At 31.9% G+C, this 27,406-nt stretch overlaps 2 pseudogenes; both read left to right on the forward strand.

Annotated features, from left to right (window-relative positions):
• Positions 1-1,367: 1,367 nt before the first annotated feature.
• Positions 1,368-27,406, forward strand: part of LOC142627083 (putative disease resistance protein RGA3) — a 46,062-nt pseudogene continuing 20,023 nt past the window's right edge.
• LOC142627085 (putative protein phosphatase 2C 38) lies at positions 10,815-18,795 on the forward strand (annotated as a pseudogene).

The following is a 27,406-nucleotide window of genomic DNA, read 5'->3' on the forward strand; positions in this document are numbered from 1 at the left end:
TGGTTAATTTTCACAAAACCCTCCATTTTCTTTGTGCTCTTAAGGAAAAGGAGCTGAAAGAAACAAAGCAGAGAAAATAAGAAGAGAGGAAAGAATAGGATTCTTTCGCGACAAAGAAAAAAGAAATAAAGAATCAAAGGAGGGTAAAACACGACAAGCACTGTTCCCGTCAACTGCGCATTTGCAGAGGTCTTTCGGAACATACTTTTTTAAAATTCGTAAAAAGTCGTGAAAAAAAATTGTATAAAAGTTGTGTTACCGGCATTTTCCATACTTTTTGCAGCACGGCATGGACTTTAACATTTTTTTACAGCTGGCAAAGGAACAGAAATCAGGATTCGTTCACATCCGGTTTTCAAAGTTTGTAGTCCAATACGCAAGTTGGATTAACAAAAAGAAAGAAAGACTTACAAACCTTAGCCAACTACAAATAAAAAATTATTATTGTTGAGTTATAAATTTACGCAATGAAAGAAACAAAGCAGAAAAAACAAGAAGAGAGGAAAGAATAGGATTCTTTCGCGACAAAGAAAAAAGAAATAAAGAATCAAAGGAGGGTAAAACACGACAAACACTGTTCCCGTCAACTGCGCATTTGCAGAGGTCTTTCGGAACATACTTTTTTTTAATTTTTGTAAATTAAAATTTTGTATAAAAAATAAGTTTATTGATTAAATGATAAATAGCATCTAATTTGAGAAAAAATTTATGTGTATTAAAAACTTTAAAAAAAATGTACAATTTAATAGTTAAAATTTTAAAATTTACACTAAATTAAAAGATATATAGAGAATTAGAAGTGTTTGTCTTCAAAAAAGAAACCTTTTTCATTTTCTCTTCACCATGGTCGACCCTTCAGTAGTACTTGAACTTTAAAAAGTTCATTACATTGTAAATAAGTCGAGAAATTCTCCTTGTGCATTGTAAATGAGCAGAGAAATTCACTTTGAAAATAGATGAGTGTGAACTAAAAACGTATGATTTAGATTTTTGAACTGTTTATTTAGCAAAAATTAAAAAAAAAAGTTAGCTAAATAATATAATAGGATTCATAAATAATACCTGAAAAATACAACATGCCTGACAAATATTAAAAAAATAAAGCAAATAAAAGAAAATGTTAACCGGGTGTAAAGAAGATAAAATAAAGAAAAAGTCAGAAAAAGTTATAAAAAAAAAAAACCAAACAGCACTTATAATGTTAAAAAAATAAAATAAAACTAGAAAAAGACAAAAAAAAAAAAATTAACGGGTACCACAAGCACACGTCAGACTCATCCTTCGTTGATAACAGCTGCCCAAACGTTACTTTGTGAAAGACTCGTCAACAGTATTCTCCACATTGTTTTACACGTTTTTGCTGACAGATTAACTTAGGTTAATTTTACCTACTCGGGTTACTTTTGAAGACTAACCGTGGTTTAGTTCGTCTTTAAAATGATAGACTTCGAAACAGAAGATTGTTTGCATCAAAGACAGAAGATTTCAGTTTCAATCAAAAGACAGAAGTTTTATTCAAGTAAGATTTTACAGTTTCTGTTTTCATTTTCCATATTCCATTTTAACTTATTTTGAATATATTTATCTTGTTGTTTTCTTTTTTATCATCTATTTTACCATTGTTTATGCTTCTATATTACTGCTGTGCTCTCTAGGTAGATACTGGTATAAGAGCCATGGATGGTAGTTGTATGAGTTTTATTTCTTTGCAATTAAGGAGTTACTAGGAACTGATATGACTGTATTCAAAATCAAACAAATTTTTATAATTATTGAAAAACATTTCAAACTTTCTCTATATATTTTTTATTATATATGAATTTTAAAAATTTAATTATTAGATTGCATTGAATGTTAATATTATGAGTCTGTTTGGATAGAACTTATTGCTGAAAACTGAAAATACTGTAGCAAAATAATTTTTAAAGGGATAAAAAGTACTGTTCATACCAAAAATTACTGTTCATTGGCCTAAAATCATTGTTCATGGCTAATGAACAGTGACAGGCACGCTGAAAAAAAAAAAAAATCCAAAACGTGGACGCTGGACGTTGAATCCAAACGCCCTCTATATCTTACATTCTTGTGAGATTTTAAGAAAATAAAAAATTAATAGCTATATTATCAATTAAAAATTTGAAACTTAAATTTTTGTGGTTTAAAATTTTGCATAAAAAATATATTTATTGATTCAATGATAAATAACAATCAATTTAAATAAAAAATTTTGGGTGTTAAGAGTATAAACAACTAACGATAAATTTTTAAAATTTAATAAAAGGATAGAGAGTTAGAAGAGGCTGTGAAGAAACATTTTCCTTTTGCTAATTCATCTTGGCGAACACTCCACTACTACTAGAACTATAAAAAGTTCATTACTTTGTAAATAAGTGGAGAAATTCACTTCACTTGAAGTTATCCTACTGGTACAAGTTAAGCTGGTGCCGTATAGTCGCACCATTTGTGGTATAATTCGCTTGTGATGAGATGTGAGTAGCAAAAAAATGATGATTGATATAAAAAAATTAATAAAAATAAATAGTACTTATAAAGTTGAAAAAATAAAATAAAGGTATAAAAAAGACAAAAATTAAATAAAGTTGTTACCGGTAAACACAATTCAAAATTGGTTAGGATCGGCTTATTTTGATAAAACTGAATATATTTTGTTAAAATAGTAGACAAATATGAAAGTGAGTTAAAACAATAGATAAAGATAAAAGTGAATTAAAATAATGTAATCAGATTTATAAATAGTATTAAAAAATATAATAAAAATTATAAATTGCAACACAAATAACTTAAATAAAAAAATTAATCATGTATACTAAATAGGAAAAAGAAATAAGCAGACTCATCCTTCGTTGAAAACAGTTGGCTCAGCTTTTTGGATTATAGGTGGATTCCAGTTGAGCTGGCTCTACTTTTTAGATTATAGAGTGGATTCCAGTGTGAACTGGTGATCTACAATGTAGACTTTTCCTTTTGAGACATCAGAACATGGGCCCTCAACTTCATTATTGCATGCACTTTGTGCTATTTGGGTTCTCCTTATGCATTTCACCATCTTCCTAAGTACTCTTTCACAGCAAATTTCCATTTCCAAAGTATGGCTGCTGCTCTATTTTCTGCTATCCTGGAGCGGCTTGGTTTATTCATTTCTTCACAGTTCACGTTGACTGTAACTGTTAGGGAAGACCTAATTTAAAATTTAAAATATTGTTGTAATCTTTTTTATTTCGTAATTACTAGTAGAGTTCTTCTAGAGAGCAACAGCTTTCTTCCAAGAAACCTCTGATTATTTGCAAGGAAAAGGAGACTTAGCAGAGTCTTGCTTTCTGTCTGAACTGTGGTTAATTACTTTTTGAACCTTCTAGGTACCAGTTACGCTCTTTACATTGCAACAATACTATGGAAGTAACTTTTTGAGATAGTGGGTTCCACTTCCTAGGGGCAATGGACACGGCTTTTGCTTTCTTCACTTATGGGTTAGGTGGGGCTTCAATTATTTTGGTGAAAGTCTTATAAGTGATGTGGGTGTACGTGGAATATAATTTCACCAAGTATCACGTTATAAAATTGTGAAATTAAATGTGGTATTGGGCTTAGTGTCTTCTTGGAAATTCACATATCTTGATAAAATTAAATTCTTTTACTAAAAATATTATAAATAAAAGTAAAAATTACTTAAGATAATATAATGAAACTTATAAATAATTTTAAAAAATGTAATAAAATTTATAAATAATAACAAAAATTAACTTAAATTATAAAATAAATTAATAAAAATAATTCTGACCAATTTTACAATTCGTTGATGACAGCTGGTTCTACTTTTGAGATTATAGAGTGGATTACAGTGTAAACAGGTGATATATAGTGTGGACTTATTCATTTGATTAACCAGAGATAACCTTGCTTTTGAGATATCAAAACGTGGGCCCTCAACTTCATTATTGCTAGCACTTTAAGCAGCTAGACTATTTGCTATTTGGTTTCTCTTCAGTAATCAACCGTTTCACCATCTACCTACGTACTCTTTCACTGACTCTTCTGTTGTCTTGTGTTATCCAGCAAATTTCCATTTCCAAATAGTAGACATTTAATTTAAAACCATACAAATTAATTTAAAATAAATAGTAAACAATTAATTTAAATAATGTATAATTCTGAGAAAAATAAATAGTAATAAAACCATACAAATTTTCACAATTAGTAAAAAATCCTTCAAACTTCTTTTATATTATATTTTCCTTCTTTAACCAAACAGTAAAAAATAACATTTTTTATCTTTTTTTTTTTCCCTTTTTATTTTTCATCTTCTCTTTTTTCACTCCAAACGAACACATCCTATCGGGTGAAGTCAAACTGTGCTTTAATACTAGACTTTGAGAAGTGAGACAGATCGACCGGTTTTTATGGGGACAAATACGTGAGTTAGGATTCCTAGGTGTGCACATGTGGAGGTTGATTAGGTGACATAATTCAAACCTTGATGACAAGGAAAAAATATTCAATTTCACCTTTTTTTTTTCTTTTTTTTATATGCAAAAATTTGACTATAAGTGATAGTATTATATGAGGGTGATTTATTTCAGTCACAATTTACCATTGTGAAAGATATTCTGCCTATTTGGTCATGCTTTTGAAAGGGTTAAAAGTGCGCTACAATGATAAAAATTAATTTAGCTGAAATTGCCAAACTTTTTTTTTAGTAGTAGGAGTTTTAAAGAATTATTATAGCTAAGAGTTTAATATGGTTCGGTTTGACAGCTTATATCCGCAACAAAAAAACATTTATCGCTTCATCTTGCGTGTGTTAGAAAACTCTAGACTAATCAGCTAATCATAAATAAAGCTTAGAATTAATACATTTGTTTTACAAGTACATAAACCTATAGTGGGCTTGAGCCTCTGGAACTATAATATTTCTAACATGAATATTGTACAATTCACACCATTCATGTATTATAAATCCACAATATTAAAAAACTATAAAGCTTTACTTCTTGCCATGGTACTAAACAATGTTATATTATTTGGGCCGAGTGACCAACCAAACCAGCAGGTGACCTTCCTAGGACAATTCGGACAACAACACAGCTTTAAAATTGAAATCATGCTGTAAGGTAGAGTGTATGATACCGTGAATATGATAGCGTGTATAATAATAATTAACGTATAATTTTGAAAAAAATAAATAGTAAATAATTCATTTAAAATCATACAAATTTTTACAACTAGTAAAAAAAAGTTTTTCAAACTTTTTTTTTTTTTTAGTGGGTGAATTTTAAAAATTTAATTATTGAATTGAATGTTCTTATTATATTTTTTGTATTTGAAAAATTTTAAGAAAATAAAAAATTAATATTAAATCTCAAATTTTTGTATAAAAAATAAATTTATTGATTAAATGATAAATAACATTTAAATTAAATAAAATTTGATTTGAGTCAAGAATATAAAAAATATGTAATTTAATTACTACATTTTTAAAAAAATTTATATAAAATAATATTATATATATATATATATATAATTTAAAGGATTGCTCTTAAAGAAACCTTTTCCTTTTCATCTTGATCGACACTCTATTGGGATTAGAATTATTATTATTTTTTTTTTTTTTGGGTTTTGGTAAACAGAAAAATTTAAAAAGTTCATTACTTTGGAAATTGGCGGAGAAATTCACTTCACCAGTTCACCTTATGCGTTGTGGATGGGTTAAAGAGATTATAAATAGATCAGTGTGAATTGGCTCTGCTTTTGAGGTTATAGGGTGAATTTCAGTTGCGCTGGCTCGGCCTTTTAGTGAATAGAGTGGATTCCAGTGTGAACGTTCGGGGATGTACAAAACTGGTGGATTCCAGCGTGTCTAGACTTCGTTGATGGGAGCTGGATTAGGATCCGGTTTTATTTTTAAAATTTTACTTTTTGCTTTTTTATTTTTCACTTTTTATTAATCATAGTCTAGATTAAAAAGTAGCTTTTTGCGCTATTAATCTCAGCCGTACATAAATAGCTAGATTATAAAATAAACTCAAGTTGAGCTGGCTCTGCTTTTTAGATTATAGAGTGGATTCTAGCGTGGCCTGAGGACCATACTTCGTTGATGAGAGAGCTGGCTCTACTTTTAAGATTAAAGAGTAGATTTCAATTTAGTTGGTTCTGCTTTTTAGATTATAAAATGAATTTCAATGTGAACTGGTGATGTAGATATCAAAACGTGGGCCCTCAACTTCATTATTGCATGCACTTTGCTCAGCTAGAGTATTTGCTATTTCATTTCTCCTCAATAGTCAACCATTTCACCATCTACCTACGTACTCTTTCACAGACTCTTCTATTGTCTTGTGTTATCCAGAAAAATTCCATTTCCAAAGTATGGCTGGTGCTCTACTTTCTGCAATCGTGGAGCGGCTTGGTTCTTTAATTTCTTCGGAGTTCAAGTTGACTGTAACTGTGAAGGAAGAAGTCCAAAAGCTTCAAACCAAATTCCGTACCATTCAGGCAGTGCTCAATGATGCTGAGAAGAGGCAGCTGACGGAGGAAGCTGTGAAGCTTTGGGTAGATAAGCTCGAAGGCGTATCGGACGAGATCGACAACGTGTTGGATGAGTGGAACACTGTCATGATCAAAGCAGAGATTGAGAAACAACAAAAAGAATTCGAAGAAGAAGAAAAGGCTGAAACAAGTACTGCTAAGAAGAGGAAGGTATGGCCCCTCATCTCAGTTCCTAATCTTTTTCAGCATCGTGATATTGCTCATAAGATAAAAGACCTTAACGAAAAATTAGATGAGATTAACAAAGAGAAGGAGATGTACGGGTTTGAATTGAGTAGGGCCATTGAAGAAGTAGTTGAGAGACCAAAGACTACTTCTTATGTTGATGTGTCTGAAATTCTTGGTCGTGATAAGGTTAAGAATGATCTGGTGAGCATTCTATTGGGCAAGGGTACTGAAAAAGAAAAACACCCCCATGTCATCTCTTTGGTGGGCATGGGTGGTATTGGAAAAACTACTATTGCCCAATTAGCCTTCAATGATCAGGAGGTGCAAGCCCATTTTGACATAAAAGTGTGGGTTTGTGTTTCGGATCCTTTCGATCAGTGCAAAGTTGCCAAAGAAATCCTTGAATCTATTGAACGTCAATCCTCCAACTTGACTGCTTTGCAAAGTCTATTGGATAGAATTTGTGAAAACGTTGGGAAAAAGAAGTTTTTTCTGGTCTTTGATGATGTGTGGACCGAAGACTTTGCAATGTGGAAGCCATTTAGAGATGCACTTAAAAGTTGTGGTTCCCAAGGTAGTAGAATTCTAGTCACCACACGTAAAGACCAAGTTGCAAAGATGATGGAAAGTTCAAATACGATCAAGTTGAACGAATTGTCTGAGGAAGATTGTTGGTTGGTGTTTAGTAAAATAGCATTTTTTGATAAGGATCCTCAGCAACGTGAGGAACTAGAAGACTTTGGCAGACAAATATCAAAGAAGTGCAAAGGTTTGCCCCTTGCTGCAAAGACTCTAGGGAGTCTCATGCGCTTTAAGAAAAGTAGAGAAGAATGGAGGAATGTTTTGAATAACAATTTGTGGGAATTAGAAGATGTTGAAAGAGGTCTTTTTGCACCGTTGTTATTGAGTTATTATGATTTGGCATCACCACTGAAACGGTGTTTCTCATATTGTGCTGTCTTTCCGAAAGATCATGACTTTAATGTTGAAGATTTGGTATACATGTGGATAGCACACGGATTTGTCGAGTCAAAGGGAAATATGGAGGTGGAAATCATGGCACGAGAATACTTTGAAAATTTAGCCATTCGCTCTTTCTTCCAAGAATACAGGAAATATGGATGGCTCACAAGTTACAAAATGCATGATATAGTGCATGACTTTGCGCAGTCAATTACTAAAGCTCGTCATTTGGGATTTTCAACCGGATCCCAATTTCCTCCATCTACTGATAGATCCAAAAATCTACGCACTGTCATCTTTTTTAGTCATAGTGATTATAACATGTCCAATTTAGTCCAAAATTTTAGCCGTTTACGGGTATTAACTTTGAAATCCACAATGAAACTTCCGGATACAATAGGAAATTTAATACATCTAAGGTATCTCAATGTAAATTTTTGTAATGAGGCTTTTTCTTTTGGCAAATGTGTATTGCCTGAAACTATAGGCGATCTATGCAATTTACAATTTTTGAGCCTTGGGCAAGTTTGGCCTACTCAGCCTATAATATTACCGCAGGGGATAGGTAAATTAATTAATTTAAGACTTCTTACTGGAGTTTATTTAGTGATTCCAAGAGAAATTGGAAGATTGACTTCTCTTAAAACATTAAGATGCGTCATAAATGATGAGGATTGCAAAGGATGTAAATTTGAAGAATTAAAAAATTTGATCCACCTTCGTGATCTGTCTCTATATTTTAATGAAGGGCGTTATGAGAAGATTACCATTGCTCCGAATGATAGAAGAATTGAGAGTAACGTATTAATTTTAAATGTGTTAGACATTACGAATTACTTGGGCACCACAATGTCTCCTAGGTTGTTGGCGTCTTTGACCAATTTGAAAGAGCTTAATCTCCGATTCGCCATAAAGTTAATGAGTTTGCCTCCTTTGGGGAAGATTCCGCGCCTCGAATCATTAATTATATGGTCTGCGGAGAGTTTGAAAAAAGTGGGAGTTGAATTTTTGGGAATAGAATCTGAAAACAAGAAAGAAGACAAAAATATTCCCAAATTTGAAAAATCTCGAATTCAGGCACTTGGACCAGTGGGAAGAATGGATTGGAGGAACGAGAGAAGGAGGAAAAGAAGACGAAGACTGTATTACTATAATGCCACGTCTTCAAAAGTTGACAATTCGCAGCTGCGAAAAGTTAAAGTCGTTGCCGGATTTCCTGCGTAAAACTCCATTGCAGGAATTGGAGATAGAAGTCTGTCCAATTATCCAGAAACGTTGCCGAAGAGAGACAGGAGAGTATTGGCGCAACATTTCTCACATCCCAATCATCAAATTAGGGTAACTAGTTCTGCTTCTTCTTCTTTTATTTTGAAAACAAATACTATCAATTAAATATGCTCACTTTCTGGTTAAAATTCCCACGGAAAATAAATTACTAACAGCGTAGATTTATGAAATTTAACATATTCACATAAATTTGAATTAGCACGGTTTATTGTTGTTGCTTAGATTCAGCTATATTGTGATGTATCCAAAATTGCTTGATGGGTTTACTAAAATTTCACAAATAATTTAAAAAAAAAATAAAAGGCTGGAATTTTAGATAGACTAATCAGATGAACAGAGTCACCAAATATTAACTCATTTGCATTTAAAAGTAAACAACTAAATTCAAATGCCTACCTCTTTCTATTTCATTTGCGGTTTAATATTTATATGGGTCTTGCTCATTTTCTTGATTTCGGTACACTAATCTCAAATAACTCATGGTTTTCTTTAGGGGTTGGTAATTTTTTCCTACTTATTTCATCCTCTAGCTACATCAAAGACTGTCCAATTATCCAGAAACGCTGCGGAAGAGAGACAGGAGAGGACTGGCACAACATTTCTCACATCTCAATCATCAACTTTTACTGATTTTGTTCTTAATCCGCGTTGATACGGTAACTTGTTCTGCTGCTTCTTTATTTTGAAAACAAATACTATCAATTAAGTATTCTCATTTTCTGGTTAAAATTCCCATGGAAAATAATTACTAACTGCGTAGATTTATGAAATTTAACATAAATTTGAATTAGCGCGGTTTATTGTTGTTGCTTAGATTCAGAGCTATATTGTGATGTATCCAAAATTGCTTGATGGGTTTCCTAAAATTTCACAAATAATTTAAAAAAATTAAAGTTTGGAATTTTAGATAGACCAATCAAATGAACAGAGTCACCAAATTTTAACTTATTTGCATTTAAAAGTAAACAACTCAAAATTAATTGCCTACCTCTTTCTATTTCATTTGCGGTTTAATATTTATATGGGTCTTGCTCATTTTCTAGATTTGGGTACACTAATCTCGGATAGCACATGTGGTCTTATTTTGGAGTTGGATGCTTGTTTGAGCTAAGTTTATCCTCGGCTTGATGCGGAATGGCATGTCTGATCCAGTAAAGGGTAACTTTTTCCTACTTATTTCATCCTCTTTCTATTTCATTTGCTTTTTAATATTTATATGGGTCTTGCTCTTTTTCTTGATTTCAGGTAAACAAACAATGACCTTCCGTATTTTTATCAAATTCTGGCAAAAATCACGATGACTCTGTCAGCAATGGTTTTCTTGAGGGCATGTGTAGATGAAATCTTGAAATCTGTGTGTGAGCAAGTCTGAACCAATAAATGGTAACTTCTTCCTTTTCTGCTACTTCTGTCATTTGGCTGAAACATCAATTTGGCTGAAACATCAATTTATTATTTTAATTATCTCTCAAAAACCCCCACCAAAGAAATTACTAGCAACTTTGTCAAATTTAGGCCAAAATCACAACGACACCATCACCAATGATTCTATCTAGTAGGACCATTGAGTTGGACAGACTCAGGTCCTCACGGGACCTTCGTTGGGGTGTATGATGGTCAAGGAGGAACTGAGGCTTCACGTTTTGTCAATGACAAACTTTTTTGCAATCTTAAAAGTATGTTATCATCTTTAATGCATGGCTATATATTCAAGTTTATTAAAGACTTGGTTTCAATAATTGTTAGTGATGGCTCTGTACGTACAAATAGTTAGTTGGCAACCTTGCACAAACCTGGCTAGTTGGACGTGTTATTATCCCTGAACGGCTAGTGAAATCAATTACTAGTAGAAGATAGAGAAAGTAGTTAACATACTTATGGTCTAGTGTAGAACAGTAAATAAAAAGATAATATTTGGAGAAATTCCCCATTATCTGTTTCATGCACATTCCTACAACTATGCTACCTTAAGTGAACCTTTACATTCATTCCATGAAGAATAACTCTTAGTTGAAAACAGCATGAAGAATGGTGGGTTTAATGTTAAACTTCTTGATATGCAACCATGCATCTCTGCATAGCACTCCCTATCACTCTCTAATAATTGCTACTATTAATTAGTTCCAACAGGAATCCGGTTGTTTCATTTAATGATTTTGTAAATAGAGCTAGATGTCATATACTTTCTGCTCTTGTGATGCAGGATATGCAACTGAACATCAGGGCATATCAGAAAATGTCATCGAAAAGGCTTTCTTACCAACTGAAGAATGCTTTCCCTCCCTTGTCAATAAGCAATGGCTTAGTAAGCCACAGATTGCTTCTGCTGGATCATGTTGCTTGGTGGGAATAATATGCAATGGACTTTACGGATTGCAAGTGTTGGAGATTCTCAGGTGGTTTTTGGCCGAGCAGAAAGAGGCACTAGGGAAGTCACAGCTATTCAACTATCCACAGAGCACAATGCAAATATGGAATCAGTGAGGGCGGAACTTCAGTCATTGCATCACCATGATTCACAGATTGTGGTGTTGAAGCACAAAATTTGGCGTGTGAAAGGCCTCATACAGGTCTTGGATTTTTATTTTTTTTAAATGAATTTTCTTTTTCCTTTGTCAGACAGTTACTTATGAATCATGATTCTCCAAGCTTCATTTTTTAGTTTTTACCTTCGCTTATATAATTTTTAGCTTAGGGTTCCATCTTCACAAATTTTAGCTTTTATGCGATGAATGCTTTATGATTCATCAAGCCTTGTAAAAAAAATTAAAAAAAATGTTTCCATTTTGAAGCTTAGACAGTATATCTCAGGTCTTTGTGGCACTTATTATATCTCAGACCAATATTTTGGCACTGCATGAGCACTCATACTCGTCATGATTGAGCAAGAAGCAACACTGCAACAGTAAAGTGCATACTGAGATTATTAAAGATGCGGGTGACTTAAAAAAAGTATGAATTACCGTTGTTAAAAGAGCTTCTAATTTCGATTGCAGGTTTCAAGATCCATTGGTGATGCATATTTGAAGAAGGCAGAGTTCAACAGAGAGCCTCTACTGCCTAGATTTAGGCTGCCCAAACCTTTCCTCAAACTGGTCCTTAGTTCAGAGCCATTGATTTCAGTACACAAACTACACCCTGAAGATCAATTTCTCATATTTGCTTCTGATGGTCTATGGGAGCATCTCAGTAACCAGGAGGCTGTCAACATTGTTGTTAATTACCCACGTTATGTAAGATTTCATTGTCTATATTGCAAATTAACTACTGTCATAATCCTATATGAAAGGGTCCTAGTATCACTAGTGAAAAACTGTTGTTTCAAAACAATGACTTTCATTGACCTTTCCCTTGCTTTGCAATCTAGGGAATTGCCAGGAGGCTTGTCAAAGCTGCACTTCAAGAAGCAGCTAAGAAAAGGGAAATGAGGTACTCAGACTTGAAAACAATTGATAGAGGTGTGGGGAGACATTTTCGTGATGATCTCACCAATGATTCTATCTAGTAGGACCAGAATGTGTGAATGTTAAGGAATAATTTTTTTTTATTTTTTTTACAAAAGAACTGAGACTGAATTTATAGTTGCTAATCTACAACTTATGCAACCTTCTATCCTTAATTTTGAGAGCTTGAATGTATAGTTGCTAATCTTCAGGCTTTGATGTTACAACTTTAAAAACTTGAATCTGGATGAACATAGATTTCTAGTCTTGGTGTTGTGTTTCTTGTTAATGAAGATGGGGAAGAGTGGGAAAATTTGATAAATACTTGCTATTTGTTGCAATCCATAGTTGCCCATTTCGAAAAGGGCACCGTAATAAGTGGAGAGGAGAAGATAGGACCAGTCCAAACTTCCTTGATCTAGGCACTTAAATTTTATTTCTTGGATATGTTACTCTGTTCTTTAGATTTTTTTTTTTCTAATTTATTTCCTCATTTGTATTTTGTTCCATGGTCAATTATTATTATTTTTTTAACCTAATAATGCCCTAGGAATTTTTTGCTCTCCTTTAGTCTAGACATCTTGTAAAATATTTCTCAATCTTAACATCATATCATAGTGCTTTTTGTAGAAAGCTCTGTTATGACTTCAAAGATGCTAGTAACATTTGTACATAATCTTTTATCTTTGTTTATCAATGCTAGAAAATTATTATTTCTTCATTCTATGAGTAATACTAGAAGTCAAACCATGGTGCAATGGTAAGTGCCCTCTTCCCAAACCATGTGTCGTTAGGGCAAAAGCATGAGTTTTGTGCATTGGGTATAACAATTCTTTGAGTAATACTACTATAAAGAAGAGAGAGGGGCATTCAAAGCTTAAAAATATTTTTGGTAGTTATCAAGTTTTAAAGCTATAGGGTTAGATACTTGCTAGTTATCTATTTATAAAGTAATATTGTATACTTATTTCTTGTCTTAGAGTTTGAAGTATTTCATTTTTTTACTTATAATCTTCTCCATCTATAAAAACCTCATGCTGAATATCTAATTTTATTTTGGCCTTATTTAAACCAAACATCAGATTTGGGGAAGTACACTTTATGACGAAGCTAGGTGTCAGTCATGGATGCACATTTTAGAAAGCACTATAGAAGATACTCCTTTATCAGTTCATTCTGCAGCAAGGAAGTGTATCATGGCCATCTCTTGAGTAATCCATATTGTATGGTGGCTGATGAAAGGTGAGCTAGCTAATTGACCAATTTTCAACTTATGTAATTTCTACTTTTATTTTTTAGGGTATGAAATCTAGCGTGCTAATTTTCTTGGCTTAGTGTTACAGATTTTGGAGATCTAGTACAATGGTGTGTAGAGTGTGTGGGAGAATGGAATGTTACCACCAGGAGCGGAGGGGATGAGCTGACAAATGCCTCTTTTGCTTTTTCCCATCAGCAGTTGCCCAAATTTGGAATGACATTAAAAATGGACAGACCCCAATTAGTAACTAATCTGTTCAAAAACAGAAGAAGAAGAAGAAGGTAACGCGGCCATATTACAATTGTTTTCTTTGGGCTGTTCAATTCTAATTCACATGTAGGTAACTTTATGTTCTTTTGATGCTATTGCATTTGCTTTTTAATCCATGATCAATAACTTTTATTTCCAAATTGCAAGAATGTTTTGGTCTTATTCATTTAGAACATCATGCAAAATGTTTTGTTCTCATTTGGCCTCATTCATTGTAAACATTATGCAAACTCAAAACTAAGATAGGTTGGTAGTGAGTTAAAAAGATAATTCACAGATAGAGAAGGAGTAATGGGAAAGGCTTTAAGTACAAAAACCCCAATGCTTACAAAAAGGCCCTGTTATCCATTCAAAGATGCCACAAACAGGCTTAACCTGTGATCTGGTTTTCTATAGTAGTCCATCTTAAATGGTGACATATGAAAGGCAAACTATTTAATTTTTTTATAACTGTACTCATTCTTTCATTTATCAATTAGTTCTTGAACCTTTTTTCATTCAACTGGTGATAATTTTTTTTAAAGAAGAAAGCGGGGTGGCCTCACAGCTCAAACCTATAATTATTAATCATCTGGTCTTGATGTTATAGGGTTATGTACTTGTTATCTATCAAGTTCCTAAGTAAATATTTTGTGCTTTTTGCTTTTTTTCAGAGGCTTAAATGTTTCATAGGCATGGGAGAGTGCAAAGTATGAGAAGCGACCACCAGTAGATATGCAGATGTTACAAATACTTTTGGCTTCATTTGTTGGATTAAGTAACCATCACAATCCCTTTGGAACTAATAATCAAGATATGCTTGTGATTTTTATTTTAAGTATTGGACACAGACACAAGATCTATCTTAGAGAGAAAACCCTGATATGGTAGATGTTATATTTTTCTTAGTTTTGTTTGCTTGATTATTAAATCTATACTTTTTGTTACTTCTCCTTTGCATAAAGTCTTTGATAGCTCTGTTTTGTTGTAGGAATTGGAATTCTACTTTTTGGGTTATATACTTATTTTTATACTCCTCATCTTGCATAGGAGTTGAATAAATTGCTGCTGTTTGTTGATTCTAATGTTTGTAAGCGGGTCTTCAACATCTAATGCATAGTAGTGAAGTCCACTGTAGGAGTTGACATTCTGCTGTTGGAAATAGTCTGTACAACTAGTCACCCAAAATTTATAAAAAAGAAGGAAAGAGAAGGAAAGAGAAGGCATTGCTAAGCACTCTTTGGATTGCTCGTGTATGGCTCATGATGCTCATCCCTAGTTTAATGCTTAGGCTTTGAAATTCCTCTTAACGTGTTATATCTCCTTGAGATAGAGGTTAGGCCTCTAGGCCTTGGTATTTACTTTAGATCATTATCATTGTTGTCCATTGTGATTAAAAGTATATTATTCTCATCATTAAAAACATTATGGTTTTCATTGCAAAATTCTTTAGTTTAGTAATGCTTGTATAATCCCTGAATCCCAGCCACCAGACCCTGAGTACAGAGAAGGGATGTTCAGCGACAACTTGGGGATGCGAGCAATGATTTTGAACTGCCTTGGAAGCAAGTTTTCCTGTTTTACAAAGAAATATTTCCAAGGAACAAATTTCCCAAATTTGTCCTTAAAATATTGCTCTAATGCCTTAATAGGTTCTCTATCTGGCATGCAACAATTTAGTTTATTCTATCTTTCTCTACCTTAATCTATTGATATGGTTGTCACTGATCATATAAATCACAGATGAAGCTAATTAAGCTAGGTGCAGCCCGTGGTTGAAGTTATAAGCATGAGGAATGGTGTTGTGTTCTCCAGTGTGGTGTTCCACAGTGATGATGATCTGAACGATTGGCCTCCAATTTCATCTGTTTCAGCTTTAATGTCCTCTGTTTTCTCCTCAATATCGGGCTTACATTCGAGGTTTGCATTTTTATACTTTTTTCTCATTTCTTTTTTTATATTTTTTATGTTATCTAAGATGTAGAACAATAGATCTGTATGTGTTTGTAATCACTTTTTCGAATATCTATATTATTACCATAAAATTGTTTAAACATTTTTTTTTGATAGGTAAGAAAAACAATTGTTCAAACATCATTCCACCATGTGGTTATCTAAGTTTTAAAACATAGTCAACAAGTTGCAAATTACAGGGGATTAAGAGGTCTAGTCAAAGCTTCCCTTTTCCATATTGTTTTGTCAATTTAAGAATATCTAGCTCTTCTTTTTTAGACATCATGAATTGATTTATCTCAATCTCACACAATTAGTAAAATTTTGTCAAATAATACCAGTTTGCCTTTCGGCTCAATTCTATACAATGTTACATTACAACAATGGGCTTATATCCAGTACACACAATATTTGGTATATTATTCAGAATGGTGTACTTATTGTGAATTTGCTAGAATTGGTAGGTGGGGAATCAAATCCTTAAATTGATCTCCAAATGCAGTTTAAAAGAGCTTACACATTGCAAGTGTCTTTGCTCTTTTCTAGAAAAGCATAATGGAAGAGTAGTTTAGAAGGGAGCGCTATCCCAGCCATAGGAAACAATCCACACTTTACGTGGGAACTTTGAGGACAGAAAAAGGAAGTTCAGCAAGCAATTGGAGATGCAAGCAAGGATTCTGAACTGCCTAGGAAGTAAATCTGACCACTTTACATACTAATATGTCCAGTGACCAAATGTTCTCAACGTAATTCAAATATTGAGCTGATTCTGTATTAGGTTCTTTATTCGACACGCAATTTTTTGGTTTTTTTTGTCTTCCTTTTGCCGCATTAATCTGTTAATATGATACTATGATTCAAATCATAGACAAGGGTATTTAACATAGTAAAGCAACTCATGACAGAACTTACAAGCATGGATAATGGTGTTGTCCACTATAGTGGTGAGTTTTATAGTGATGATGATTTGAAAGATTGGCCTCCAATTTCATCATCTGTAGCCTTTATGTCCTCTGTTTTCTGCCCGTCACCGGGAAGGTACATGGCCTCTATTATATTAAAATTCCCAAGCAGTTGTAGCATCAGTGTTCTTGGTAGGAGAATTGAAGTTAATAAAAGGATATATACTTTTATCATTGACTTTTTTTGTATTTAGCATATAATAATACCTTCAAATTGAAATTGCAACTCTCATTTGCTTCAATTCTATTTGTATGTTATTTGGTTTTTTTTTTTTGGGTGTTTTTTTTTACCGTGAAATGTATTTTTTCGAACTGTTAGGATGAAAAATAATTTTCATTTGCCAACCAACATTTTTTTTTTTTTTTGAGAACAACAACATTTGGTAGTTGCAAAGAAATCTAAAAAATAAAAATATAAATTGTTTGCTATTGTTTCAAAACATCAAAATTGATGGTGACTGTGCATTATGAGTTGAAGACCTTTGTTGTTTAGTTATCATGTCTCTTTTGCAGTTCAATTGCTTATGGAATCTGCTGAGTTCGTGGCTTCAGCCTTCCTGCACAATCAGGAACTTATTTTCAAAGTACATGAATGAAATAAACTCTGGGTTGTGGTAGACTGGCACTGCATATCTCATCTTGACTGGTATGTATTTTTATTCTTATTTTTCTCATAATGTGCTCTTCTGTTAGCTTTTTCATATTATCTAAGAAGTAGAACAATATAATTACGTAATCATCATTAAGAATTTTGATATTATTACCCTAAATATTGTTCAATGTCATTCTGCTGTGTTTATGTGAGTTTAATTCGTAGTGAATGAGTTTCAATTTACAGGGGATTAGAGGTCTAGTCCAATACATAATGTTCATATAAATAATTGCGTTGCATAGAATGTTTCATTGAAATACTTGTCTTATATCCAGCATACAGAAGAGCTTGCTAAATTTTTCAATATGTTGTACTATTTGAGAAATTGCTAGAATTCATGGGTGTGGAATCAAACACCAGATTGATCTTGGGATGGATGGACGTTACAAGAGCTTAAACATTGCAAGTATAATTGTTCTTTTCTAGAAAAGGGCATTAGAAGAGAAATTTTCCCATTATTGTCCATAGATAAAATCATAATCAAAAGAACAAAATTTCAGCTGGATTTGCCATAATTAACCTATAGTTGAAACTTTTCATTTCTCAAGCTCAACTCATAAGTATGTTTTTTCCGTTTTCTCCCCTTTGTCTTAAATCAATAACCTCATTTGTAAAACTTATGCAGTACCTATTGGAGAAGAGTTGTCTATACTGGTGAATTGTAGGCAAGGATGCACCTCAAATGGCCATGTCTGACATTCTGACGCAAGTTGCTATTGAGAAAGATCCCGAAGCAGAATGGCAAAAAGGTCATCACGGTGAACAATAAAGCTCCCTTTCTCTCCTCTCTGAAGTTTTGTCCTTTTCTCGAAGCTCTATACTCAATTCATAGGTGCAAAAATGCTTATAGACAAGGCTCTACTCAACACCATGGATGTCAAGAAGAAACAATGTCAAGTGATTCTTCTGTTAAATTTCATTTTTCTGATCATTAATAATCAAAGATAAAATCTTGCAGCTGAAAGACATGCCGGAGTTGTAATAATCTTGAATCAGCCAGTTCGCTATAAGTCAAGTCAACAAGGTGGCTTTAGAAGCAAATTGTTTATATATTTATGTTGTTCATGGTGTTGTGCTTTTGTGCGGAGCTGTAATTAAATAATTCAAGCCTAAATGGCTAGGGCAGCTAATATTCTAGTGCTTTTGGTCCTGTTAGCTTGGTATATGAAGATTGGTGCCCTGAAGTTTGATTTGTAATTGTGATAATCCTCTTCACATTTGAGGAGTTAATGAGAAGATTCAATTGTATTCTAGAGTTAGATGCAATAAAAAGCTGTTGAAAAGTATTTGTTCACATTCCTGAGGTTTTATGAGTAATGCTAAAATTACAAATTATTTTATAATATTTTTATAAATTGTTGATGTGACCGACCTACTATTAACATTATTTTTTTCACTTACTAATAATTACTCATTACATCAGTTACTTGTAAAAAAAATTGTAAGATAGTTTATACCTAGCATTTTTTTTCTTTTATAGTTGGGTTTGGTAGGCACAAAATCCTAGGCAATTTGTGGGCTTGAATGGGTTGAAAACAAAAAACTGGATTTATTGAATGCTACGTCAATCTATCAGCATTTAGTATTCTCAGTTGATCAAGCATGTGTCGTGATCACTACGGGTTGCGTAATAAAATGCACTTCATCTTGAATTCATTTTAACACTTGTTTAAAAACCTTAAACTTAAGCTCATAGTCTGCCAACATTTAAACCTAGTCTTAACAATTCAAGTTTATGGAAATGTTCAATCTGGATATTGTCAAACTATTAAATCTTGTAAGTGACAACTAGTTAGTCACATCTTTAATTCTATTGTCCGTACCTTTTTACAAAAGGAAAAAAAAAATTAAGAACCCTGTATTTGTTTTAAATTTTAAATTTCTATATTAAAAAATTCAAAATTATTTTTTTCTTATAAAGAGAGATTTTTTTTTTTTTTTTTCACATTTGTGACCTTAGTTAAACAAGATAAGTCAAATCCTTTCGAGTATTATAGTATTCAAATTTGGTGTATTTTCGTTCTCAAAAAAAATATATATATATATATATATTGGTTTTTTTTTTTCCTTATAAAATTCACGCTTAGTAGACTCACCAAAAAAAAAATTCCTTAAAGCTTAACACTAAGCTCAATTTTGTTTTATTTTTTTTGTTAATATCTATGTAACTCAACTAAATTAACACTTCCTGATATTTTTAACAAAAACGTTTAAAGTTCAAATCTCTTTTTCCTATTATAACTATGAAATTGATAAATAAATAAAAAAATTAATATTAATTAAAGAAGTGGTATTTATCCATGAATCTATAGTGTGGTGAATAAAACCTGAAACCTTCAAGTTTACGTTACATCTCAAGTCGATTGAGCCTACCTCTAGGGGTACTTATGGAAGTAACACTAAGCTCATTTTTTAGTTTCAAAAACTTGTTTTGTTCTAGAGCTTTATTTAAGTTCATTAACATAGCATAACTTGCATAGCAATTGTATATTAAACGCAATATTTATTTCAAAAATTTCTCTTTAAAATTGCACATTAATTAATCATAGGGTTAAAAAGATTTCAATTAATTAAAAAAATATATTGAGTATTTTTATAAGTATAACAAAAATTCACAATATTTCAAAATTGTTTACCACCTCACACATGGATTATAAAATAAATAAATTAATTAGATAGAAGAATGCAAATTCCATTGGATTATTGTAAAATTGTTGTCATAGTTTTGTTGAAAAATATTACTTCTAGATTCTAATAGGTTATACCTTAAGAGTTGGCTTAACAGTTCTTAAGGTCTTATAATATTCATGAAATCTTGGATTTGAAACTTCTTGCCAAATACTCGAAGAGATTTGAAGATTCTGAACACTTTTTTGTTATAGCCATTAAAATAAATGTGTAGTAGCCATTAAAAAAATGTTATTAAAAAATATTATCTGAGAAGTAGAACAATATAATTATGAAATTCTCATTACGAATTTTTATATTATTACTGTAAATGTTGCTCAATGTCATTCTGCTGTGTTTATGTGAATTTAAGCTCTATACTCAATTCATAGATGCAAAAATGCTTATAGATGAGGCTCCAGTCAACATCATGGATGTCAAGAAGAAACAATGTCAAGTGATTCTTCTGTTAAATTTCATTTTTCTGATCATAAATAACCAAAGACAAAATATTGCAGCTGAAAGATGCACAGGAGTCTTAATAATCTTGAATCAGCCAGTTTGCTCAACCTTAAATCAACAAGGTGGCTTTAGAAGCAGGCTTTTCATATATTTATGTTGTGCTTGTGTGTTGCGCTTTTGTGTGGAGCTGTAATGAAATAATCCAAGCCTAAATGGCTAGGGCAGCTAAATTTGAAGTGCTCTTGGTCCTGTTAGCTTGGTTTATGAAAGATTGGTGCCCCAAAGTTTGATTTGTAATTGTCATAATCCTTTTGACATTTGAGGAGTTCGTAAAGAGGAGATTCAATTGTATTGCAGAGCGTGTGCAGTATTGTATTGTATGTATACGCTAATTATGTATTTTTTATTTCATTAGTAGTATTATAGAAAATGATCAGTGATTTTCTGATATCTCTTGAAATTTTTAATAGTGTACTGTGCTAGAAAAGATTAAGAAACAAAGAATTGTTATTACTGTTTACTCTGTTTCCTATTCTATTGTCTACAATGAGTACAAATATCCCATTCAAGTCAAGCAGCTTGTTGGAATTTGTTGCAGCAACTTCAATCACTAGATTGTCAGTTCTTCGGATTTGATCTTTGAAGGGGGCCTTTTTGGTCAAAATACAGGTGTTGGAATGCTTAGAACGCTCATCGTACAAATGCTTGTGGGTTTGGGAATTGGGCCTGGTTCGTTTTGCAAAGTAGGCCCTATTGAAATTGGGCCTCGTAAGTCCTGCAGAATGGGCTTCCGTTGAACCAGTCTGCAGCAAAGCAAACACTCCAAACAGACAGCAAAATACAACAACACGGTCTAATAACAGTTAGTTCACAGCAAAATCAGCATATATTTCTCAATAAATATCTGATGAGTACATTTACACATGTTTTGGGCCACTCTTGGGTCTGCTTTTGCTTTTCTCATAAGCTTTGACGTGAAGGTTGTTTTTATCCTCTTTTTCTCAACCGCGGGCGACCAGGCCTTTGCTGCACCTCGTCCAGTCGTCCTAAGGTTTTCTACAGGGAGATCTCTTCGTTGGTCACTTGGTCAAAGAGGCCGAGGCATGGGCTTGGTGGGCCCTTCAACCGCTTTTTCTCTTGTCTTTCTTGGGCTTCTTTGGTTGGGCTTGGGATTTCATTTGCTAGTCCAACAATGTTAAAAAAATGGGCAGCAACCATTTTCAACTGAGCTTGAGGTTAATGTTCCTTAAGTTTTTTTTACTGTTAACTAATAAATCATAATAACTTATTTTTATCATTATATAAATTTAGCATTTTTTTACCTTTTTTTTATCAAGTTTTTTTTTACTGTTACTCAATAGATCATAGTAACTTCTTTCCACGTGGCACTCTAATATTGCATTTAACATTTTTTTTAACTTTTTTCATTAAGTTTTTTTAACCATTACCCAATAAATCATAGTAACTTATTTTTACCATTATATAAATTTAACATTTTTTACCTCTTTTTAGTAAGTTTTTTTTTTTTTACTGTTACCTAATAGATCATAGTAACTTCTTTTTATTATTATATAAAATACAGGTTGTTCTTGACAATTAGACCCATTAGACCAAAATTTGTTCACTATAAAATGGAATACCTTTAAAAGTAGACCAAATCTTATGAAAAACTCAAGCACAGTTCTTACCTTACATATTATGACCCAAGTTTGACCCTTCTCACATGTAAATCAAAGCAAAAACTCTTACCCTCTTACAAACTCTCTTCTTCCTCCCCACATATAGATGATACTTCTAGAAAATCTCATTCTCATGAAATCATGTCTTCATTTTTACCCAATTTCAATTCAACATGCTTTTGTCTATTAATAATATTCTATGCAATTTATGCAGACAAATTTTTGTCATTGACCAGTGCAACAAATATATATATATATATATATATATATATATATATATATATATATATATTTTAAGATTCCTGAAGTTGCTGAAATAATTTACAAGTGCATATTTCTAAAATTTATAATAACAAAAAAGTCTAATAAATATCATATACTATCTCACAAAATGCCATTAACTTAATATTTTATTTTAAAAAATTCAATGATAGGAATGGTAAAAAACATGATCCTATACAAGAAAAACCAAAAATACATGCAAAACAATTTTCATAGGAGGATTTATCTTTAAGTAATGTAGGGACATTGGGCCCAATAATTTACAAAGGATGACCCAACAAAGTCTATTGGGCTAAAAACCCAATCCGAGGACATCAAATGATCTAGGAGTACATAAATGTACCTCATAAAGAAAATGCCAGATAAATAGGTGATAAACGAGTGAACAATTATGTCCGAGGAAGATATTCGTCCTCGGATATTAAAGCCGAGGTCATAGGAAGAGAGGTTTAATATCCCCAAGCTATGTTATAAAAAATTCTATGGCTACAGGAAGACACGATACACGAGGAGGACAATAGAAGAGCGGTGGAATATCTAAGGTAAAGCTGCTACCACCACCCACGCATTAAAAACTCTGCAATTGATATACTGACTACATTAATGGAAGAAGGAGACCTGAGCATGAGGTTTGGAACTTGGTCCCTGACCCTAGAGGACTTCAGGAAAATTTGATGGGACAAGTATCCAAAGCCAGCGTTACAACTATGAGGTGAAAGATGATAAAGAGAAGAAGAGGAAGTATAAATAAAGGGAAAGACCTTCGGAAGAGGGGAGACTTTTTCTTGGGAGACAAGAAAGAATAGCATATGATAATCTAGCAATCTATAATTGTAATCAACCTTGAGAAACAATACTATAAACTATCCTCGGATTATGTCCAAGGAACAGCTTTCATTTACATTCTTATAGTTAATTCCTTGTTTGTGCCATTGGGCCCAAGACCCATTCTTTCTTTGTTGTTTGAATCACCCTCAAAATCTAGATTTCAAGCTCATTCCCTTTGATTGTGGATTGGAGGTTCGAATTGTGTCCTTACAAATAATATGAACACAATAATAAAGATAAACTGCATTGAATGAGATCCTAAAAAATAGGTTTGTTAATCATTTCAAACTATACTCATCATTTACATAAAAAAATAATAATACATCATATTATTTACATTAAAAAAATAATGCATATTAATTTCAAAGTTCTTTGCAACATGTGAACTGCTAAGGTATTGTAATAATAAGTAACATTGATACAACAATAGGTTGATATTACATTTTGTGTGTACTTTATGAAATGAATGTCAAATCACAAGCAAAATCATTTTGGTGTGCAAAATGTGAAACAAAAATAAATCTTTCTATCCCAAAGTTAGAGGCACTCACATTAACTACATACTCTCCAAATATTTATATACTACTATATATATACAATTACAAACTACTTCAGATACACGATTCAAATTGAAGTTTTTGATGCAATTAACAAAACAAATTTTGTGATATTTGATCGAGATGTTGAGAAAATCCTAAATGAATTTACAAGAGATATTGCTGAAAAATAAACTGAGGTATTACTTATTTAAATTATTGTAAAAATATTGATATTGGAGAATGAATCTCACGTGGTTTGAAAAAAAAATTAGGAAAAAAAGGGATTTCTCTACTTCATTTGAATGAATTCAATCTAAAGGATGATTTTGAAAATTATATAGTTACTAAAATTTTTTATGCACATTCAAATGATAAAAAGGTATGGAAGAAAAAAAAAATACACAATTCAATATGCTATATTAATTATTTTTGCTGCACTATTCTAAAATTAACAAATATATATATGTATATATATATTTACAAAAAACTGTAACATCATTGAAATTTAATATAAAAACAAATACCATGAAAAATCTTTGCAACAAAGTCCAAATTTTGTAAGATCTAATTAAGAGTGTCTCGATGTCAATTCATTAGTAATTAACACAAATGTTGCAACAAAAGGAAAAAAATGATGAAAGCTCAAAAATTGAACAAATATGAATGAACTAAACTTCAAACATTAAAGATGGAAAAACTGATGATGACAACAAGCATCACCATACCGCAATAACAAAGATTGAAGAAACCCAAAAAAAAAAAAAAAAAAAAAGATTTCGTAATTCGCATCTCCAGCCAGCTCATTTACTCATCTCACCCAACTCCTCTTCTGATTTTCTCTAGAGCCATTACAACTCCAATACGACCTCCTTAACTCATCTCACCCACCTCTCTGAACCTAAAATAAATTAGAGTGGAAATGGGTCAGATACATGGAGGTGGTGTCAAATCAAAGATATTATTTATGATAACTTATAATTCACGAGTAAGTGATCAAATCTTCAATTTACAATTTGCATGTTTTTCATTTTCGAAATTTCGAATACGTGAATTTAGGCTTATTATCTCTATAAACATTACTAAGAGGTGATGACTTTTTCAAATGAGGATCACTGATTTATTAGGGAAAGAAAAAGAGAAAATTTCCCATTAATGATGGAATAATATAATTGGAGGAAAATTTTAAAATCCCAACTGTGAACAATAACAAGATCACCCCAGTTTTTCTTACCGACAATAAATTAATGGTATTTCCATTACTTGTAATGTCTTTTAGTTAGGGTCCCATGCATCCGTGTAAGATTTGAATTCATTTTACTTGTCGGTGGGTTGAAGAAAAGATCGCAAAATAAGTAACTCTAAATTAAATGTACTTATTATATTTTAGATACTAGTAAAATTTTAAGAAAATAAAAAATTACTTTAATAGTTATATTATCAATTAAATATTTAAAATTTAAATTTTTATGATTTAAAATTTTAAATAAAAAATAAGTTTATTGATTAAATAATATTTAATTTAAATAAAATTTTATAAATGTTAAAAACATAAACAACTGCCAATAAATTTTTAAAATTTAATAAAAAGATAGGGAGTTAAAAGAGTTTGCCTTTGCCTTTTGCTTTTTTATCTTGGCTGACAGTCTACTGCCACTAGAACTTTAATAAATTTTAGTAATTTATTGTTATTTTATAGAAATATGTGAAACTAAAAAAAGGTGTGTAAAGGCAAAATAACTCGTGAAAAGGCAAAAGGATGATAATGGGTTATGCAGAAACACTCTTCTACCGCTCACAATGCCACGTGGCGAGTTGTGGCGTATGGTCTAGATTTCGTTGAGGAGAGCTAGCTCTGCTTTGAGATTATAGAATGAATTCTAATGTGAACTGATGACCTACAGTGTGGACTTATTGATTGATTGACAACTGACAAGGACTGGCCTTGCTTTCGAGATATCAGAACGTGGGCCCTCAACTTCATTCTTGCATGCACTTTGAGCAGCTACACTATTTGCTATTTGGTTTCTCCTCAACAATCAACCGTTTCATCATCGACCTACGTACTCTTTCACAGACTCTTCTATTGTCTTGTGTTATTCGGCAAATTTCCATTTCCAACAAAAAAAAAACATTTATGGCTTCATCTTGCGTGCGTTAGAAAACTCTAGACTAATCAGCTAATCATAAATAAAGCTTAGAATTAATACATTTATTTGACAAGTATATAAACCTATAGTAGGCTTGAGCCTCTCGAACTATAATATTTCTAACATGAATATTGTACAATTTTAAAAAACAGTTCAGGACAATTTTATTATATCTTTTATATTTGTAAAATTTTAAAAAAATAAAAATTAATATTAAATCTCAAATTTTTATATAAAAAATAAGTTTATTGATTAAATGATAAATACCATTTAAATTAAACAAAATTTGATGCGTGTTAAGAATAAAAAAAAAATGTAATTTAATTATTATATTTTTTTAATTTATATTAAATAATATTATATATACATACAGTTTAAAGGATTGCTCTTAAAGAAACCTTTTCCTTTTCATCTTGATCGACACTCTATTGGGATTAGAATTTTTTTTTTTTTTTTTCGGGTTTTGGTAAACAGAAAAATTTAAAAAGTTCATTACTTTGGAAATTGGCGGAGAAATTCACTTCACTTATGCGTTGTGGATGGGTTAGAGAGAATATAAATAGATCAGTGTGAATTGGCTCTGCTTTTGAGATTATAGGGTGAATTTCAGTTGAACTGGCTCGGCCTTTTAGAGAATAGAGTGGATTCCAGTGTGAACGTTCGGGGATGTACAAAACTGGTGGATTCCAGCGTGTCTAGACCTCATTAATTGGTCACATATTCTTTAGAAATTGGTTGTGAAGTTGAACATTTAATATAATTTAATATAAAGAGTAATATTATGAATTACAAATTTTATAGTATTGCTTATGTATTATTTATCACTAAATAAATAAATTAGTCTTCAATTAGCTCTGTCGACCTAAGCCTCTACTCTATGGACTAAGTCTCAAAAAATCTCTTATTAAAAATTAAGTAACATTATTCGAATCGGGTCGAATCGTCAACCAAATCAAACACAAACTAGACTCCACAAAGCTCAATAAAAACAAGCACTACGTTTGAATTTAAATAATAGATTAGGAAGATATAAAGTTTTTCCCCGACTCTTTCACATCATGCCAATTGCTAATGCTTCCCCAATCTCCTTTTCGAACCACAAAAGGCACAAAAGTGGAGAAGAATAATTCCCTACATAAGTCACCTTTAGGCAACGTGTTAGACTATTTAACTGCACATGTGTTTTGTCATTTTATTAGTTATTTTTTCACAGCGACATTTCACATTTCATTAATTGGTCACATATTCTTTGGAAATTGGTTATGAAGTTAAACATTTAATATAATTTAATATAAAGAGTAAT

Source organism: Castanea sativa, chromosome 3 (assembly GCF_040712315.1).
Source record: "Castanea sativa cultivar Marrone di Chiusa Pesio chromosome 3, ASM4071231v1".
Lineage (NCBI taxonomy): Eukaryota > Viridiplantae > Streptophyta > Magnoliopsida > Fagales > Fagaceae > Castanea > Castanea sativa.